This window comes from Aplidium turbinatum, chromosome 6 (genome assembly GCF_918807975.1).
Source record: "Aplidium turbinatum chromosome 6, kaAplTurb1.1, whole genome shotgun sequence".
NCBI classification, from domain to species: Eukaryota; Metazoa; Chordata; class Ascidiacea; order Aplousobranchia; family Polyclinidae; genus Aplidium; species Aplidium turbinatum.
Genome location: NC_137477.1, coordinates 1,303,784 through 1,324,017, shown reverse-complemented (window position 1 = coordinate 1,324,017; position 20,234 = coordinate 1,303,784). Strand labels below are relative to the sequence as shown.

Here is a 20,234-nt window from a genome sequence, read left to right as displayed (position 1 = left end):
TCATATGTAACTTTGGCGAAGATGAGAAAAATGAAAAGTGTGATGTGTGAAATTTAAGTAAAAAGAATGATGAAAGGTGCACCGTGCACCGACGTCGTAGCGTAGCAGTGTTCTTATTTTTAGGGAATTTGTCCCTAGATTGGAAATTTTAGGCCAACTTAGGGACAAACTTAGGAAAATGAGCAATTTAGGGAGTTTCAGGATGCAACCTAGTTCGTACCCTAAACAGTTCGTACCCTCAATTCGTACCCTAAAAAAAATCGAGAGAAAAAATTAAAAAAAAGCGGAAGTCGCTGATTGCAGTTTCCGCAAACATTTTAAAATTTCCCTCTTGAAAAGATCGAGAGAAATATAGCACAAAGCCGAAGTCGCTGATCGCAGTTTCCGCTAACCGTAGGCTAACCCTTACCCTAAACCCTCGCTCATCGCAGTTTCCGCAAACATTTTCCCGCAGTTTCCGCTAACCCTAACCAAACACTAATCTATAGCCTACTCTAACCCAGGGGTCACCAACCTTTTTTGCATGCGGGCCACTTTGGCACTTAGGAGAGCTGTGGCGGGCCGCACTAATAAAAATGTTAGGTAGGTTGACTCTTATGCTAGAAAAGAACGCATTTTGTACCCAGTATCCAGCGTTACATGTTGTTCATATTTATGTTAGAATACCGTAGCAACAAAATTAATCGAACAACGCTACTGCCAGGCCAAGCTCCTTTTACAACACTTTTGACTTTTTTAACAATGCCTAATAAATAGAGGCCACTTGTTTTGTGCACTTATAGCGAGGCGAGCGGTTTCATCAGAATATTCATCGCCAAGCAAGAGTGGTGTTGTTACTTCGCTTCGCAAAAGATATCTTGCAATTAACAGTTTCAATAAACAAGGAAATGTTTGACACATCGCAATACAGGCAACAATAGTGACCTGCAAACATATCAGCGAAAAATAGGCTCCAATAACAGGGAAAAAGAAACCAGGTACCATCTTCTCTTCTCTTCTCTCGTGTTGTCGCTATATGCAGGGTTGGAAGTCGTTAGTCAAAAAGCAATGACTATTTCATTATTCGATAGTGCCCAAAAAAGCAATGACTTTCCGCTATCGATACTTAAAAAAAGCAATGAATAGCAATTAGGCTACTAAAAATTGACTGGCCAAAAAACAAGCCCAAAAAAAAGTAACCAGCAAACTCAAAAAAATACGAAAACTCGAAAAAAACAAGCCCAAATTTGCGGGAAAACCGCAAAGTTGGCAACACTGTTAACGACTCTCACTGGCATGGTTTTTCTGAACTGTGTTGCCGCAAAATTTTTCTTAATCCTTTAAAGTTCGAAAACCGGAAGGGAACTAGGTCGGATAGTAGCCTAATCGGAAAATTAAATCTCGTGAATTCGTTTTGACGATAAAGTAAGTGAACAACAAAAGATGATTCAGCAGTTCTCCTAAATATCGATTAGTGAAAAACGAATAATGATTTCGTTGCTTGCATAAAAAAGCAGTGAATAACGCGCATTCGATATTTATTTTTAAAAGGAATGGGTAGGGGAAGGTGGGGTAAAGCGGACCAACGGGGTAAAGTGGAACCCCGCCTTTTTTTTCTATTAAAGTTTCACTACTGTGCGGATACCATTAAGTTTAGTAAAGCATGACGAAAAGTAGATGCACACGCGATTCTTCAAGGTTTCATGGGTTTAGAAGACACAAAAAAGCACGGAAATTACTTTTTGCACCATCTGATCTATTGAAAGGGATGTATGGTAACTTAAACTGTATCTTATGTACATAACGTAGAAGTTGTTTTGAATGATAAAAATGAGCCTCACTATATCACGTACGCATTACGTAGATTCACTCATGTTGCTGACTAGCCTATATTTGGTCAACAGTTAAATTAGTAGTAATGTAGAGCTGGGGTAAAGTGGACCAGTGGTGGCAGAGCAGCTTCCAGACCAGCTTTCCGGATCACCAACGCATCAGAAGCAAGACACTACCAATGAAAGTGGAAGTAACACTGATGCTGAATGTTTTTACTGCAACGAAATGTATTCAAAATCATCAGAGAATGATGGGTGGATCCAGTGCTCCATATGTTTGCGGTGGGCGCATGAAGCCTGCGCTGGTTGCAATGAAGAGGATGGCAACTTTATGTGAACTGTGTTTTTAAAATGGTTCTTCAAAGTTTGATTCGTAATGGACTTATGAGCTGCAGTTTTGAAGTTTCATAATTTCTTCGCTAATGATGCTAGTTGTAAATAATTTGATTGCGTGGAAAAAAATTACGGAATTTGCTCAAAACTTAGAACGGTCCAGTTTACCCCTCATATGCGGGGTAAAGTGGACTTTTGGAGGTAATTTTAAAATTAGAAAAATGTATATAAAAAAGCTGGCAGTCATCAATAGTGCACTTTAAAAATTGTCGAAATATGTTAGAGTTAACGCTCAAATAAAAAAAGTTAAATTTTTTGGCAAAATCAGTGAACTGTACTGAATTAACCCTTAGGTATTCCACTTTACCCCACCTTCCCCTATAAGCATTCGATATTCAGAAAGCAACGAATAACGCTATCAAATAGTGACAACTAGTCGTTACTTCCAACCCTGGCTATATGTCAGAGGGCATCCGTTGGTTAACCACTGCCTGGTGTCGTCATCGATGGAAACTAGGCCTTCCATACCATGAGGAGTTCTGTATAGCCGGCAATCCTTGATAATGTGTGCTGCCGTCTGCATTTCACCACACTCACAAGCAGCACTCTCTGCCGACAAAAGCAAGTACCTCCACGTGGCCGCCCCCGCAAGTACCAACTTTGGGAAGCTAAACTTGCTAGCCTACAACTGTTGCTACAAAGTTATGCGGAAGAACAATCATCAGAATGGCACTCCCAGACCAAGCACAGCGCCCTTGTCAGGGCAAACAGCACCAGCTGTTGTAGGTCAAAGAGTGACCATTCTGCAACTAAATGTTGAAGGCACCACTAACGCTAAACTAGACATCATCACACCAGGTAGGGGAAGGGCGGGACCTACGAGCCGATTTTTACAAAATCTCATATATTTTTTGTTTTGTGTCTAAGATTCGTCTCAAAGTTTACGTATCTTTTCCTACCTACAGTCTCCATACTTTCATGGATTTTAAGCATGTTCCGGTGGAAGCGGAAGTCCCCAGAGCGCAAAATGTAGCGTCCTTCAAAGTGGTTCATAGGACCCGCAAGTGAGGGTCCTACGACCATATGTGGACGGTCCTCTAAGCCGCTTGAAAAAAACATGCAGTATTTTCGATTTTCCATTTATTTAACAGTGTTGTGCTGTTGTCATGCTGCTGCAAGAAATGTCAAATGGGAAACACTGAATGTATGCGTTCATCGGAAAGGTAGGCACTTTAACATTACCCACTGGTCGAAGAGGTACGCAATCATCCGTGACATGTTCATTCGCGTTTCAGCTGATTTCAGTCATGTGACTCGTGACGTGATATTCTGATTGAAAAATTTTGATACAAAGAAATTTAACTGAATGCTTCACCACAACCACCGTTGCTTAATGGTTAGGGCAGAGAAGTATAGTAATTTCGATTTCGTGGGTTCGATTCCCACCCTCTGCTAATACTATTTTTTCTTCTGCAACTGAACTGAGTGCAAGAAGGATCTTAATGGTAGCCACTTTAACAAGTCGAAATTGTGACTAAAACACAAATATTGATTGAACATGTCACGCATGATTGCGTACCTCTTCGACCAGTGGGTAATGTTAAAGTGCCTACCCATCGGAAAATCTCTCTGATTGATCTCCCTGGTCTCACAGATGATCTTACTATCAGCACAAAATAGTCCGTGCACCAAGTTTAATTCGCAATTCCCAAATTGGACAAACATGACTGTACTTCATACTTGTTTATTCAAAATTGTACACAGAGAAGTCAACAGGTAGCCTATCAATTAATTTCTTTGGATCGTGTTGTTGACCCAGAGCAAGGTGGCTTGCAGGTCGCTCCAACAGGGAGGTTCACAGGTCACGCACCACATGACCGATAACTTTTTTGCTCCCAGCCTAAAACCTGAACTTTTAGTCTCACTCAACATTGCTAAAAAACAATACTAATTTATCGTACATTAACCACTTATCACTGAAAGCCAAGACATCACTCAAGTTAAAAAACTAGAAAACATGTTGTAAGACCTCAAAAATTTACAAAATTATGTCAAAATCAGCAATGAGGTCTCCTGTCCACAAATCAGCTCAAAAAATGACGTTACTTCCTAGGAAAACTTAACGAAGCGTGTCAAAGCCAACAATATCCACATTTGGCACTGAATATTTGTATAAAAAAAATTACGGGGGTGGTTTGCAGGTCACCCCTGTGCACAGGTCCCGGTCTTCCCCTACCATGAAACAAACGCTTGTGGAAATCACCGAAACAAATCGTAATTTATGAACAGTCTTCCCTCTAAAAAAGCAATGAGTTGGTTTTTCATCCTTTTTGTGAGAATCTATAAAACCGTCTTTCTTTTATTATAGACAACTGTCACTTACGGTACTCATCAGCGTGGCAAGAATTTGTTGATTAACAACATTTTGCAGTACTTGCTTCGGCAGTACATATACTATAATTGGAACGATACAGATTAGCATGGCTCCTGCGCAAGGATGACACGCAAAATCGTGAAGCGTTCCATATTTCTTAAAAAAAAAACGTTTTGTAGTAGGCCTACTAAGCTAAATATTTTCATCATTTAATCAGAAAAAGTCTCTAAATATTTATGTAATATATTGCCAATTTATTATAAATTGAGTTGGTACACCGACCCATTTTGCCAACAAAAACTTGCATAAAGAGAACACTGCTCGTGAAACACAATAACGGTGAAACTCGCACTAGTGTTTAGGCTACATGACATTTGCAAACTTAAAATAAGCAACCCTATGCTCACAGACAATTTCGAAATTTGAAAACAGACGTTTTAATCAACCACTCGGAAAGTGTGGCTGGACATCGCATTGGAATAACTTTAAGCAACCCCCACCTAGAACTATAATCTGATTGGTAGGTCGGTGGAATCGTATGCAATGCGAAAATATGCTTCCCGGAAAGTATTTTTTGCCTTCGTGCTCTTTAACTCCCTCAAGAAAAGTATTTTTGGTTATACTTGTACGCTAATACCTTCCGCGGGCCGCAGTGATACAGCGTGGCGGGTCGCATGCGGCCCGCCATTTGGTGACCCCTGCTCTAACCCTAACCTTCGCTGATCGCAGTTTCCGCAAACATTTTTCCGTAGTTTCCGCTAACCGCAGTTTCCGCTAACCCTTACCCTAACCAATAGAGTATAATCTATGCTCTAACCCCAACCCTCGCTGATCGCAGTTTCCGCAAAAATTTTTCCGCAGTTTCCGCTTTTCCTATCTCTAACAATCGAGTAATCTATGCTCTCTAACCCTAACCCTCGCTGATCGCAGTTTCAGCAAACATTTTTCCGCAGTTTCCGCTAACCTTTACCCTAACCAAAGAGTAGCCCAACGCGCTAACCACTCCGCAGCAGTGGCCGAGTGGTTAGCGCGTTGGGCTCGCAGTCGAGAGCCTGCATGTTCGACTCCAGCCACCCGCACTTGCTGTTGTTTCTCTGGGCAAGAAACTTCACGATAATTGCCTCTACCCTGTGATCGATTTCGAGTAATGGGTAGTACCAAATTTAAGTCATAAGTAGAGTAGACAACCGGAAACAGACATTGTCGTCGGCTGCAGCGTGGGTCAGGTGTAGGCTACGTCGGAAGGCGTACACCGATGCATAGCGCTCAAGTCCGCTTTCCCGCAATGCAGGATAAAGATAAAACAAACAAAAGTAATCTATGCTCTAACCCTCGCTGATCGCAGTTTCCGCAAATATTTTTCCGCAGTTTCATTTTTTCGCAGTTTCTGCTAACCCTTGCCCTCAAGTTTGTTTGCGAAAACTCCGATCAGCGAGTTCGGCTTGTGCTATTAAACTGAGATCAGCGACTTCGGCTTTTTTAATTTTTTCTCTCGATCTTTTCAGGGTACGAACTGAGGGTACGAACTGTTCAGGGTACAAACTAGGTTGCACCCATTCTTGGTAGTTTCCCATATTTATACTAGAGCTTTGACACAAAGCCTGGTTACTGAGGTTGGCTGAGTGAAGTTTCCAAAATTTTGTTGAAATGTTGCTGGGTAATTAGTTCATTTACAAGGTGCTGTTGATTGAAGAGCAGTCCTGAAATGCATTACTCAAGGGCACACTCCGAGAGTCGAACCAGTGCCACTTGATCTTGAGTCGAGCGCTTAACCACTGACTTGAGCTAACAGGGCAGACAATAATGTAGTAGCCTACGCAGGCCCGTAACTAGCTTGGAGCAGCAGGGGGGGCAAAAAGTATTCTAGAGGGGGCCCAACTTTTACTTTCCGTATCATGTACGAAAACGACGTTTGTACACAATGTGGGTATATTTACGCAAGAACATTAATCGTAGGCCTAATACAACGTTTACATTAGACTAGTTTATCATAGAACCAGTCAGTGGCGTAGCCAGGAATTTTGAAAGGGGGTGGGAGTTGACGGCCGACGGGCAAAGACCGACGGCGTCTTTGCCAAAGGCGACACCCAGCAGCGGCGGGTCTGGGGGGCCTCCCCCAGAAAATTTTGAAAAATTACTTTGAATTTGGTGCATTCAGAAAGCATTGTCAACAAACATGTGGGTATAAATATTCCTGTAAAATGGTGCTGTCCGATGGCATAGCACAAGGATAAGATCATGTTTTCTAGGGCATTTTTCGGTGATAAAGCTAAGTCTCTATGTTTTCTTGTTGCTAATTCCTGGCTGAGATATTTCAATGTTTGGTATTGGCAAAACTCGCTCTTTTAATGCAGTTTCGTTTAAAATTAGGCAAACTTTGTTTTAGAGACAACATTCTACCACATACTTAAACACACAATGTTTACAATTAAATAACACAAGAAAATTGAGTATAAAACTGAAAAGTCAGCGAACAGAGCTAATTAACATAATTTTTTCCAGGGGGTGCCAACATTTTTGCTGGGGGGGCTTCACCCCCCCTGCGCCCCCCTAGTTACGGCCCTGAGCCCACGGTATATCGTAGGCGTATCGGTATTGTATATTATGCTTCAGACTTACAGACTAATTAATTATATTAGGACTAGTCTACAATTCCTAATAAGATTGACAAACCAAGCGGAAACTAAACTGACATTAAAAATGAGGTAAAATTTAGTGGTCGCTACGTACCACAAAATCAGTAAAATATTCAAATATGGAAGTGGCTACATTTACGGCGCCATAAATACAACCGTTTCATGCCTTTTTTTTTAATCTTTACGGCGCACTAGGGTAGATAAAAAAAAAATCGAAGTTTTAGGTTCAGCTTAGTGCATCTGCCAAAAGTTGCAGTTTGGGCTATCTTTTACATTGGTATAGATACTTAAAAAAAGAAATTTTCGATCCAGTTTGACCCCTATCCAAGAGCTCTCTAGTGACCGCCGAGGCAAAATTCCTTAAATTGGCTATAATTTTTTTCTAGTGGGTGCATGCTTGTGGTTTTGGTGTCTATCCCCACTAAATCAAGTCTTGGGAAGTCATTTCTGCAGTCTAAAATCATCTATGGGCTAGCAAAATGACATCAGAGCCTTTATTCAGCAAAAATGCTTGAAAAAATTGTTTTTTTTTCTTAAAAAGGGCAAAGAAAAACAAATTCATAATGCTTCTAAAGGTATTGCTGTCGTTCGTCGTTCGTATGAAGCAGAAAGTTTGTGGTCAGCCAAATGGAAGGACTTGGAGCCAACTTTTCGTCAGATTGTTAAGTGTGCGGAGGCCTGTTATTCCATTGGGAGGGAAATAGATGGAACACCCAAAGATGATGTGGTTAGCTGTTTGCTCCATCGCACCGCACTGATAAGCAGCAGAGTCCTTTATGCCCCAGCGTGTTAAGCAAGCATTGAAGCGGCCAACTTGCTGTTAATACACTGTTAAGCAAACATATAAAAGCAAACAACTACCATATGAAGTTAATTGCAACAATGCTGCCTTTAATTTGTGCATCCAATTATCCATAGCATTACAGTAATGGACACAAAATGCATGACAACGGGTTCAGGCGAAATCAGTATGTTAGTGTTTTGTTGAGGAGCTTAGTATATCAAATCCTGCAGACTTATCTTTCTTAAAATGAATGATGACAGACAGGACAGCCACAATAGCCGGATTTGACTCTATTTCATTCGCACGAGTCAGAAGGAAAGAAAGTAAGATTCTTAGTGCAGAAAAATGACAAAAATACTCTAAAAAAAACCACAAAAACTGCTTCTACTGTAGCTCTTAAGATAAGGAACTTCTCTGGTCAGCTTGTTTACATCACATCGGTGAAATCGTTGTGTCACATATCTTTAAAGATTTAAAGCTAGAGGTTTCAAAATAACCAGAAATGAGCATCTTCATGAGACTCCGCAAGAACTGGGATCCTATTCCAAAGTGGCCAACTTCTAAGTACACTGGATATCAACAGCTTTCCAGTAAAAACACACGATCTCATTCAGAACCTCAAAGATGACGTTGCTCAACTTGCACAAAGCAAATACAAGTTCATTTGAGGCGACTATAAATAACTTATGAACTTGTGCATTGCTTAGGCTATATCAGTCCTGGTCTACAAAATGTGAAATTCTACCGTTCTGGGGCCACACACAAGGCCAGATGGATAGCCAAATTGATTCATTCCTATTAATTGGTGCTACTGGAAAATCAAAAAGCTAAGTTACCTAAGGGAACTATCACATCAGTTTCACAAGTGGCTAAACTAAAAGATCTCATGAACTTTATTTCACTCATCTACTGTATACTATATATATATTGGTTTCGGTGTAGTGTTGCTGTAGATGCTCCTTGGAACTGTTTGACTATGTACAAGAACATTCTCAGATATGGAGCAGTGCATAAGTTGATATCAGATGCTGCTGAATGTAGCTTCAAACGTTAATTTTGGTATCTCTCTGCTGAGATGGTAGGCTACCACTGGCACTGTTCAGCTCTGAAGTTCAGGAAGAGGAAAACATCAGATGGCTGATGAACTTATACATGTAAAACCGACAGATCCTGTTTTTACACCAGCAGATCGGTTTGGCACTGGCTAGCTACAGGAAACCACGTTTTCCATCAGAAATCAATCTGGAATCAAAACTGACAGATTTTATCACAAGGGACTCTCGGTTCTTTTTCTTCGTTTTAGAGATATATATATATATGATGATTTTCTTCCTTTATCAGTAGAGAAATGATCTGAATTAGACTCGTACCAGAAAGCTGTTTGCAATGTGGCTGAACATGGAGTTGAACTGAGCACCGATTACCTACATAGTGCCAGAAACAAGGAACACTATCAAAACACTTTACAAACAGTGGAAGCAAACAGAAAAGACACAACTAATTTGAGAAAGAGAAAAAACTAATATCCTCTTGCAGAGATTAGACTAGTCGACCACATTGCTTTCTGTGACAAAATGTGTTAGTAAAAGTTTACAGTTACTGTATATACAGGTTCAATACCAGGCTTTCATGTAGCAAACTTACTAGCCTATTGTTAACTTCTATGTGTATTTGATCTATTTCCAGTGCGAAATTAGAATTTTAGACCACTTCCGCTCACTGGAGTTTTATTTTTAGCTATTCCAACGCCTAAAAAATGTGAATTCACAGACAACTCGTATAGACAAGCGTATTCTTTTAATTCCCTGTACAATAAGGCGATGTGAAATTTGAATGGACAAAATCGAATTATCACACAGGGTGACTACTGTTGTGTAGAGTATTTTTGTGAAGTTTTATGCAATAAAATCCAGTATCCGTAAACATGTAAGCGTTTTAAGGTTAGTATTTTCTAATTCTTGCAAGGTGATTCCACAAAACATACTATCACAACGCATCAATCCACGTGATCCAGATGGCGCGCTCTGAATGGCTAGTTAGGGAAAACGCGTTGTGTGCCGCACACACGCGAGCGCGAGCGATTGCTGTCTGCTGCTGAGAGATTTATAACTTGAGATGCTGAATTGCTGATTATATATTATTGAAGATAAGGCTGCAAAATTCAGATAAGAAGTTGTGTTCAGCCGAAATGTTTGCTATGATTTTATACTTGGTTGTTAAATCATTCAGGCTTCGGTTCAAAGTCAGTTTAGGCTAGGTTTTCCAAATTGTGTAAAGTAGGCCTAAGAGGCAGTGTCTGTAATTATCAGGTCTTCTGGAATAAGAACTGCTTATTCAGGTGAAGTTGCTGTTTGTGGTTCTGCATTTTTTATATGTAGCTTTGAGAATAACACTAATAAAGTTCATAGTATTACGGAAGGCTCAGACAACTAAGTTTTCAGCACTTAAATTCTTAGTTCTGTGTACTGTAAGTGGGCTATGTTTTTTTTCAAAAAATACAATAATCTCTTCACATATTATCTTTAGTTCATAAAGCTAACCTTGTTGTGAGTAGCATTGTTTACTGTTAAATCATGCCTAAAAGTTCTAAAAAGAGAGTAAGAAGCTTGGAAAGCTCTTCTGTCATTGGACCCTCCAAGGAGCTTCCCACTGCTGATTTACCAACACTACGATATGTTCTTGCATTCTGCAGCCTACTTTGTTAAAGGTGATACTCAAGTACTTTATTACTGCAACTTTTTCTCTGACAGGTTTTAACTAAGCTTGGTAGTGACATAAAATATAGACCAACTCGTATACCTTTGTATGGATGAAGGGTAGTTGTTAAAAATACTAACATATACCGTAGCTTGCATGAATGAACAGTACACGTAGGCTACAATAACCAACTAGCAGACACTTCAAAACTTTAATGTGTTGAAATAATTAATTGCACGTTTACAGAGACAGAGCACTCACAAGGAATTAATTTTTCAGGAAGCTGGAAAAAAAGCTAACTATTCTCTTTTCAAATGAAGATCGCATTCCTAAAACAATTGAGGTTTCTCCTCTCCCAACGTTATCGTGGAGTAGAAGCACCGTTATACCAAATTGGGCTTCTTGACAAAAGGACAACGCAAACGCTTCAAAGGAGAGTTAACAAAAAGGTAAGTTCTTACATACGGTATAGTTACAAACTTTTTTGGCTAGTAATTTTCTATGAAGTGTAGGCTAAGGCTTTATAAGTATATTCTTTGATAACAGGGTCATGCATAGACATGTCCCATGCTGTGTACTGGGGTTGGTCAGTTGTTGTCATTGACATGGCTCTTCTAACAACATTTGTTGAATGGAGCCATATGAGAAGGAGAATGGGTTACTGCCCATTCTACAACCCCACTTCACCATTGCAGATGTAGTGCAACCAACTCTAGATAGTAGGTGGTTTAAGGATTTTTCATTTTCCTAAAGCATTTCCTCGTGGGAAAGTGATTCAGATGTTCTGATTTCTATGTCTGTAAAGGCAGGCTTGTGCTTTCACTAAAGCTAGTCGTGCTATGGCGAGAAGATTTTTCTTGACTACCGTATCACTGTTTTTTACTGCCATTTGTCCGAAAGAGTATTATCTGTTATGTTTGGCATATATTGTTTTTCGTTGTGACAGTCAGAAATAAAAACAAACTGAACTGATTTACATGGATTATTTTGTGTTCTTTACATTTATCATTCACACAAAAAACTTGTTTTTCAAGAGCCTCAAACAACAGCGAGGAGATGATTTTGCTGCAGCAAAGAAGTCACAAGTGATAGAGGAAGAGAACTGGAGAAAAACAGCAGTTTTCTGCAGCAATTGATGAAGAAATTGACTCCTTTCGAACCAGCTGCACCTGGTACATCTGAATGTGACAATGCCCCGGTATCCAGTGATGATCCTGCTCTGTGATCTGTTTCTGTGAACATGTTAGAAAATATTCGCAAAGGCAGTAACTCTTGTGATGTTTCTGTCCGCATTTTTACCCAACCAAAATTAAATTTGGATGCCAACTCACTGTGCTCTTTGATTGGGACCATGCCACGCTTACTGAGTCTAGCCTTGCTTCACACTTGACCATAGATGAACTAAAGGGTTTGATAAACACAAAATTTGAATGCCCTCATTTTCCTGCCCATACTCAGGCTGTGCAGCGTCTCATTTGGGAAGTCACTAACGACTGTGGAAGTGTTGCTGGCCTTCAACGACTGGATGGTTTCATTCGGGCGAGAATTGCTTCGCGTAGGGTCTTGCCGAAAGCAGACACGAAATCTGACTTATAATGTTTTGATATTCACCATTGTTTCTTGTTCATTGGCTGTATTCTTCATACGTTTGTGCACGTTTTACAAGCACATATAAAGTTGGTTGGTTGATGTGTAAGCTACCATTGGAGAGTTGCAGTTACTATATCTGTCAAAAAACAAATGTAAATCGGCGAAAACAATCGAATATTAATGCAGTGCGTTGTGTGATTATGTAATACATATTACTACAACAAAACCAAAGTGTTATCTTATGCACAGTGCATTCCTACTCTTGCCATAGAAGTGAAAAAGGCTTTAATATCATCAGTTTTTGCTGACCAAGCAAAAATAGGGTTGCCAGGTGATTGTTTAATATCTTACCGTACACCGCCAGCCTTTACCTAAAAGGGCAACTAGCAGTGACATCATATGTAATTGTTGTTGTGGTTGTTAAAGTTGGAAATTTTTACAATTTAAAAAAAATAAACAAAGTTTTTTCTTCAAAAAATTTGTACCTGGCAACTCTGTGCTGGCAACAAATGCCAAGGACAAAATCGACTACATGTTTAAGGTTACTGAATATTTTTGCGTGAAATTTTACAGAAATACTCTACATAGCAATAGTCACCCTGTGTGATAATTCGATTTTTGATTTTTCAAAATTTTTTGATTTTCACATCGCCTTACTGTACAATAGATAGCACTATCGTAGCAGCTGCACTATCGTATGCTTCTGTAGTCTATTGGACCTCATATCACCTCGACCACTTCATTGGACTAGACTTCAACTGCCCGAAATATCTAAAAATGCCATTTCTTTCGGACCATAAAATGCCTTTTTTAGAGCAAAAATGTCATTATGCAATTTTGGCTGCCCATGCATCATTTTAGACTGCAGAAGTGACTTCCTAAGACTTGATTTAGTGGGGTTAGACACCAAAATCATTAGCCTACACCCACTAGAAAAAGTATTATGGCTAATTTAAGGAATTTTGCCTTGGCGGCCACTAGAGCGCTCTTGGATAGGGGTCAAACGGGGTCAAAAAATGTTTTTTCAAGTACCAATGTTAAAGATAGCCCAAACTGCATCTTTTGGCCGAAATGGCCCGTTTCGGCGAGTCCGATTCGGCGAGAGCCTTTTTCGGCGAGTGCCCTATTCGGCGAGTTTTTGAAATTTTTAAAAGGAAATTATCGGGTACCGTAGCCTAATTGCAATTGCCGTTTTTACATCGTTTTAACGTCGCTAAACGTTGAAATCGTGCAGAAAGGAATAAAAATAAAATGTTTGAACTATTAAATTAAAATTCGTCATGTCAGTTCAGTTATTTTTATTTTTGACCATCATATCAAAAACAATACACGTCAACATAGCAAAGGTAGAAGCGACAAAACGCGAACGTTAAAACGTGCTTGAATTCGTCATGTCAGTTCAGTTATTTTTATTTTTGACCATCATATTAAAAACAATACACGTCAACATAGCAAAGGTAGAAGCGACAAAACGCAAACGTTAAAACGTGCTTGAATTCGTCATGTCAGTTCAGTTGTTTATCTTTCTGATCATGATATCAAAAACAATTCATGTCAACATAGCAAAGGTGTAGAAAAAGGTAAAAGCGACAAAACGCGAACGTTAAAACGTGCTTGTAGCCGAAGTTAGTTATTGAGTTGAAAGAAATTTGGCAAGGTTGCATCACCTTCAGAAAAATTTAAGATATGAAGGAAAAATAAAACAAAGAAAATGTTACAAAAAAAATAATGTTTATGTCTATAAGTTAGTACTTTTGAATAGTTAAAATCATAGGCGCCTAACTATTTTTTTGGCCGTGGGAGCGAAAGCGTGTTTCATCAGCAGCAATAGTTTCATCCGCCCCGATAGCTCAATTGGTTAGCGCGTCACTTCTGGAACGGAGAAGCTTCAAGATCAAGCGGCGCTGGTTCGACTCTCGGGGTGTGCGCTTGAGCAACGCACGTTAAGGACTGCTCTCCATTCAGCTGCATCTTTGTTTGTTTTTTTGTTTTATTATCTTTATCCTGCATTGCGGGAAAGCGGACTTGAGCGCTATGCATCGGTGTACGCCTTCCGACGTACACCTGACCCACGCTGCAGCCGACTGCAATGTCTGTTTCCGGTTGTCTACTCTATTTATGGCTTAAATTTGGTACTACCCATTACTCGAAATTGATCACTGGGTAGAGGCAATTATCGTAAAGTTTCTTGCCCAGAGAAACAACAGCAAGTGCGGGTGGCTGGAGTCGAACACGCAGGCTCTCGAGTCTCGACTGCGAGCCCAACGCGCTAACCACTCGGCCACTCCTGCCGACTTGGATGGAATAGTTCCCCGGCAACAAGACTTCAACAATCGGAAACTTCACTCTGTCAATCTCAGTGACCGGGCCTGGGTCAGTGATTCAAAGCCTCTACAAGTATGCGAAACTGCCAGAATTAAGCTTTGCAATAAGCTTTCCCAGTCCGAGGATAGTGATTCAATCAATCAATCAACGTAAATTCAGCGAAATGTCACGCAGATGGATGACGTAATTATGTCGCCACACTAGGATTGCTTTTATTGCCACACTCGGAGTTATCGCTACGTTCGACCTACCGTTAATTATTATAAACAAAGCTCGACCAAAACACATGCTATGCGTCTGCGTTGGCTAGCGGTTGATGGACTGCGACTCTGTAAGCTAAGCGCAACATAAAGTTTAGCAACGAACTAGATTTATTAGCATGAAACAAGAGACGAAAAGGTATACTGTAAATGGAATGAAAATACTAACTTGATCATATGCTTGAAAATATACCTGTTGAAAGCCAAATCATTCATGTTTACAGCAATTCAACAGCACGTCACCTTTAATAAATTTAAAAGTTGCTGACATCCGTAAACAGCCCTTGAAAAATAGTTACAGAGAGACGTTTGATTAAGTTTTCGACTTGACATTGCTCCCTTTTCACTACAATATCGCAACTTATGGCTGACTAGGGTTGCCAGATTGGGCGCTTTTATGCCCAATTGGGCTACTTTTGATTTCTCCAGGCGCCAAAAATTCGCGTTGGGCGCGCTTTTTTGGTTGGCGCCCAATTGGGCTACTTTTTTTACAAATATAATATAACTTTTTATGTAAAAATTGTATCATGTTTAAGATTTTTACCTAATTCATAATTATTTCATTGAGGAGTAGCGTTTTTGGAGGCCTCGGTCAGGCAGGGTTACCAATTTGGTACGTATAAAAATGCTAATTTTCAAAAATGTGCATGTTTAGGCTTTAATATACTGGCAATGGGCTTTAATATCATGAAAATGCAGTGGACATCAGTTCAGCTTGTTTTTATTTCTGACGATCACAACAAAAAACAATATATTTCAAACATAGCAAGGGTCTAGAAAAAGGTAGAAGCAACAAAACACGGACGCTATAACGTGCATGACGCCAAAGCAGGACAATCAGTTATGGCATGGTCGCAACACCTTAATAAAGTTTTTACAAATGTAGAAAGATGAGAAAAGAAAGGCTAGTGAAATTTTTTTTAACAATTTATATGAGTAAAAAAAAAGTAGTTTCTACGTTAATTGACCAAGGTGGTTATCAAAACTGTTGATGGTCTTGAGGGGAACACTCTTGATGCGTTAGCTCATCACGAAAAGCAATTAAATCATTTTTTGTGTTGCTTGGTGTGGAACCGGTACTTGTTTGTAGTTATTTTAACAAACAGTTGAGTGAATGCATGGTTGCCAATCTGTCTGAAAGATGTGAAGAACTGGAAAAACACTTATAATTTGGGACTGATGATCAAGCGTTCTTGAAGAATTTTGTATAATAGCCTATTTCTTTGCTTGGGCTCCAATTTGGGCTCTATTTTAGAACCCCTAAAAAAATTGGGCTACTTTTGGGCTACTTTTTGCATAAGCTTGGGCTTTTTTTTATATTAACCTTTGGCAACCCTATGGCTGACCAGCTTTCAAGTTTCAATTCGCTGTAATACGCCCGTTTTCGTGTTGCAGATGAAACAAAAGATGTGCATATTCCCCGCCTTTGATCGGGTTTCTATGGCAACGGACGTGTGTGCGCCATGCAGTTTGCGCGAGGCCGTTGTTGTGTTGATTATGCCGCTTGTGCGACTGTGGGCAGTGCGGTTTGTACCAGCCCTTGTTACGTTGGTTTGTGGTAACCTCGGGCCGAGACTTCAAGTTCATTTTCACAGCAACCGATTCACTGCCGCGACAATTCTCTGCAGAGGTTTCAACTTTTGAAAGCGAAATCGAGGCTGTTTGCAAGCGCATTAAGTTAAACGCACGCTGCGTCAACGTAGCAAATTATGTTGTTTTTGGGTGCATTCAACATCTGATGACATTGAATCGACGCAAAATGGTAGATTTTTGCTATGTCACAGGCAGCAAAATCAGTCATTTTTACATTGATTCAACGTCTGCAGACGTTAAATCAACGTAAAAATGACAGATTTTTTTTGTCTGGGGTGGGATTGTAGCATCGCTACTCGTTCTAGTGATTATTTACTGCGAAGCTGTTGCGGTTTGCATTTAAAAATGTTTTCCTGCTGGCGATCGCTAGTTCATCTATTGTTTTATGTATCAATGCAGCATAAAAAGTTGCTCCCACGCGGAAATATGCGTGGGGGCCTGGCCCCCACGGCTTAGGCGCCTATGGTTGAAATGATTAGTTTGGATCAACAAATGTGTGTCCTACAGCTTAGATTGAAAGGAAATTATCGGGTAGGCTACCGTAGCCTAGTTATCCCGACCAGCAAAAATTTGTTCCAAGAACCCAGTTAGCCTAACAGCTCATTTTTACATCGTAGTAACAGAATGAAAAGGCTAACCAAATGTGTGGCCTATCGTTTTAACGTCGCTAAACGTTGAAATCGTGTAGAAAAGGGTGCTTTTGCTGACTAGGATACGTTGAAACCGAGAAACATTCACAGAAGCCTTACGATACGTTGCATTTTTAAGATAATGTATTCAGACGTTGAATCAATGTACAAATGAAGTGTTATGCTAAATGGGTTCTTGGAACAAATCGTAGGGCTTCTGTGAATGTTTCTCTGTTTCAAAGTATCCTAGTCAGCAAAAGCTCCCTTTTCTACACGATTTCAACGTTTAGCGACGTTAACACGATAGGCCACACATTTGTTTAGCCTTTTCATTCTGTTACTACAATGTAAAAATGAACTGTGTTCTTGGAAAATTTTTTGCTGGTTGGGATAACTAGGCTACGGTACCCGATAATTTTCTTTCAATCCAAGCTGTAGGCCACACATTTGTTGGTCCAAACTAATCATTTTAACTATTCAAAAGTACTAACTTATAGACATAAACATGATCTTTTTTTCTTTTTTTTTGTAACATTTTCTTTGTTTTATTTTTCCTTCATATCTTAAATTTTTCTGAAAGTGTTGCGACCGTGCCAAATTTCTTTCAACTGAATAATTTACTTCGGTCACAAGCACGTTTTAACGTTCGCGTTTTGTCGCTTCTACCTTTTTCTACACCTTTGCTATGTTGACGTGTATTGTTTTTGATATCATGATCAGAAAGAAAAACAACTGAACTGACATGACGAATTCAAGCACGTTTTAACGTTCGCGTTTTGTCGCTTCTACCTTTGCTATGTTGACGTGTATTGTTTTTCATATGATGGTCAGAAATAAAAACAACTGAACTGACATGACGAATTTTAATTTAATAGTTCAAACATTTTATTTTTATTGCTTTCTGCACGATTTCAACGTTTAGCGATGTTAAAACGATGTAAAAACGGCAATTATAATTAGGCTACGTACCCGATAATTTCCTTTCAAAAAATTCAAAAACTCGCCGAATAGGGCACTTGCCGAAAAGGGCTCTCGTCGAATAGGGAACTCGCCGAATCGGACTAGTCGAATCGGACTCGCCGAATCGGACTCGCCGAATAGTAGCAGACCCTTTTTTGGCAGATGCACTAAGCTGAACTAAAAAATTCGTTTTTTTTTATCCACCCTACTGCGCACGCGCGCTGTTGCTGTGTCTGCGCGCCGAAACACAGAAGAACAAATGAATAGAAGTGAATATATTATGAGTTCTAAATTAAACTGTTTGTGCCAAGTGAATCTGTGGCGCGTGCTATCTTTGTCTGGCTCGCACTCACTAGGATGTGAGTTCGATACCACCAGTGGTGATTTTTTTTTAAACTAAATTCTAACCCGAAGTGACTCAATCGTTAGGCTACGCATTTTTGTGGCCATATTTAGTTGTGACCATCACAACAAAAACCAGCATATGACAAACATAGCAGAGGTCTAGAAAAAGGTAGAAGCGACAAAACGCGGAGGTTATAGCGTGCATGATACCAAAGCAGGACAATCAGTTTGAAATATGGCACGGTCGTAACCGAGCCGTGGCGTCGTCGTAACACCTTAACAAAATTTTTATGAAGTTAAAACAAAGAGAAGAAAAGGCTAGTGAGTTTTTTTTCTTTAACAATTAAAATGAGTAAAAAAAATTCTAAATTTATAAAATTTTGAAATGTTACGACCGTGCCATATTTTAAACTGATTGTCCAGCTTTGCTATCATACACGCTATAACCTCCGCGTTTTGTCGCTTCTACCTTTTTCTATACCTCTACTATATTTGTCATATACTATTTTTTCGTTGTGATGGTCAGAACTAAAACAAACTAAACTGAACGGAACAAAAATGCGTAGCCTAACGATTGAGTCACTTCGGGTTAGAATTGAGTTTTAAAAAAAATCACCTTTTGGTTGAATCAAACTCATATCTTTGAAAGTACGAGCCAGACAAAGATCGCATGCGCCACTGATTCAATTGGCAAAAGCGGTTGAATTTAGAAGTTATATACGGCACGCGTTTTTTTTCCAGCAACAGCGCGCAAGCAAGATGAATTTAGAAGTTATATATGCACTTTTTTTCATTTGTTCTTTCGAGAAAGAATAAAAGTACGCACCAGCGCACATGCGCAGTAAAAGCAACGTAAAGATTAAAAAAAGGCATGGAACAGCTGTATTTACGGCGCCGTAAATATCTAAAGTTAGCAAGAGGGTTAGGGTTAGATGGCGGTCTGATGGCGTTTAGACCTGTATCAGTTGTGGACTACCTCTGGTGTCTTCGGGGTTTGATTTTTTAACAGTGTTGCCAGATAGTGAATTTAAAAACCATGACCTTTCTTGCATATTATAGTATTAAAGTAGTGTACACACGTTTTTGTTGCCTAAGAAAGGATAAGAGTATGTCTAACAGTCTGTACAATAATAAAATTCTTGACTTCCATCAAACCCAGGAAGATCGAATTCTCACAGCATTGGCTAATTTTCGTCAAGATATCATGCAAGAAATGATGTCACTAAAACAAATGATGACAGAAGCATTAGAGAAATCGATTATTTTCTCACAATCCAAAGATTATATGCATTGTGCCAAAGGGACCTTTTCACCACAAGCCAACAATCTTAAATCTTCACAAGAGATGTCTCAGGAGGAAGTTGAGGGAAATGTTAATACAGCATCAGTGGAACAATCTTGTGTGCAAACTCATTCTTATGCAATGTCTGATGCTACTGATTCTTCAAATAAATTCCTTGAAGAGATAATCAACCTTGAAAGACAATCAGACCATGCAAGGTCATCATTTGTTTCATCATTAAGTTCTATGTCTCGCAAACAACTTGGTATAACTACTGAAATTGAATACAATAAAAACGATCATACACCCAACTTTCAAAGCAATGGCCTTGAAGATGAAATTGATGTTTCACCGATTTTTTTTCAAAATGACAATGAAGATTCCCTTCGTACTTTCCATTCCAAAAAACAAAAATTATCAGAAAATGCTTCTACTCTTGGAGCTTATATAGAAAGTGTCAAAGAATTTCGAAAAGAGTCTAAATTATCTGACAGCGACACAATTCCTGCTTGCATAATTGGACCCAGCATGAATGAAAATCAATTGACGTTTGAAAGACATGGAGCCATTCCACAGCATACCGGCTTTACAAAAAAAGAATATAGATGTAAATTT

General features: G+C 39.5%; 1 non-coding gene across 1 annotated transcript; it reads left to right on the top strand.

The window, feature by feature from the left end:
• The first annotated feature begins 4,574 nt into the window (after positions 1-4,574).
• On the top strand, positions 4,575-4,676 carry LOC145773084 (U6 spliceosomal RNA). Its single transcript, XR_014289495.1, has one exon. It is a non-coding gene; the product is annotated as a U6 spliceosomal RNA (small nuclear RNA).
• The last annotated feature ends 15,558 nt before the right edge of the window (positions 4,677-20,234 follow it).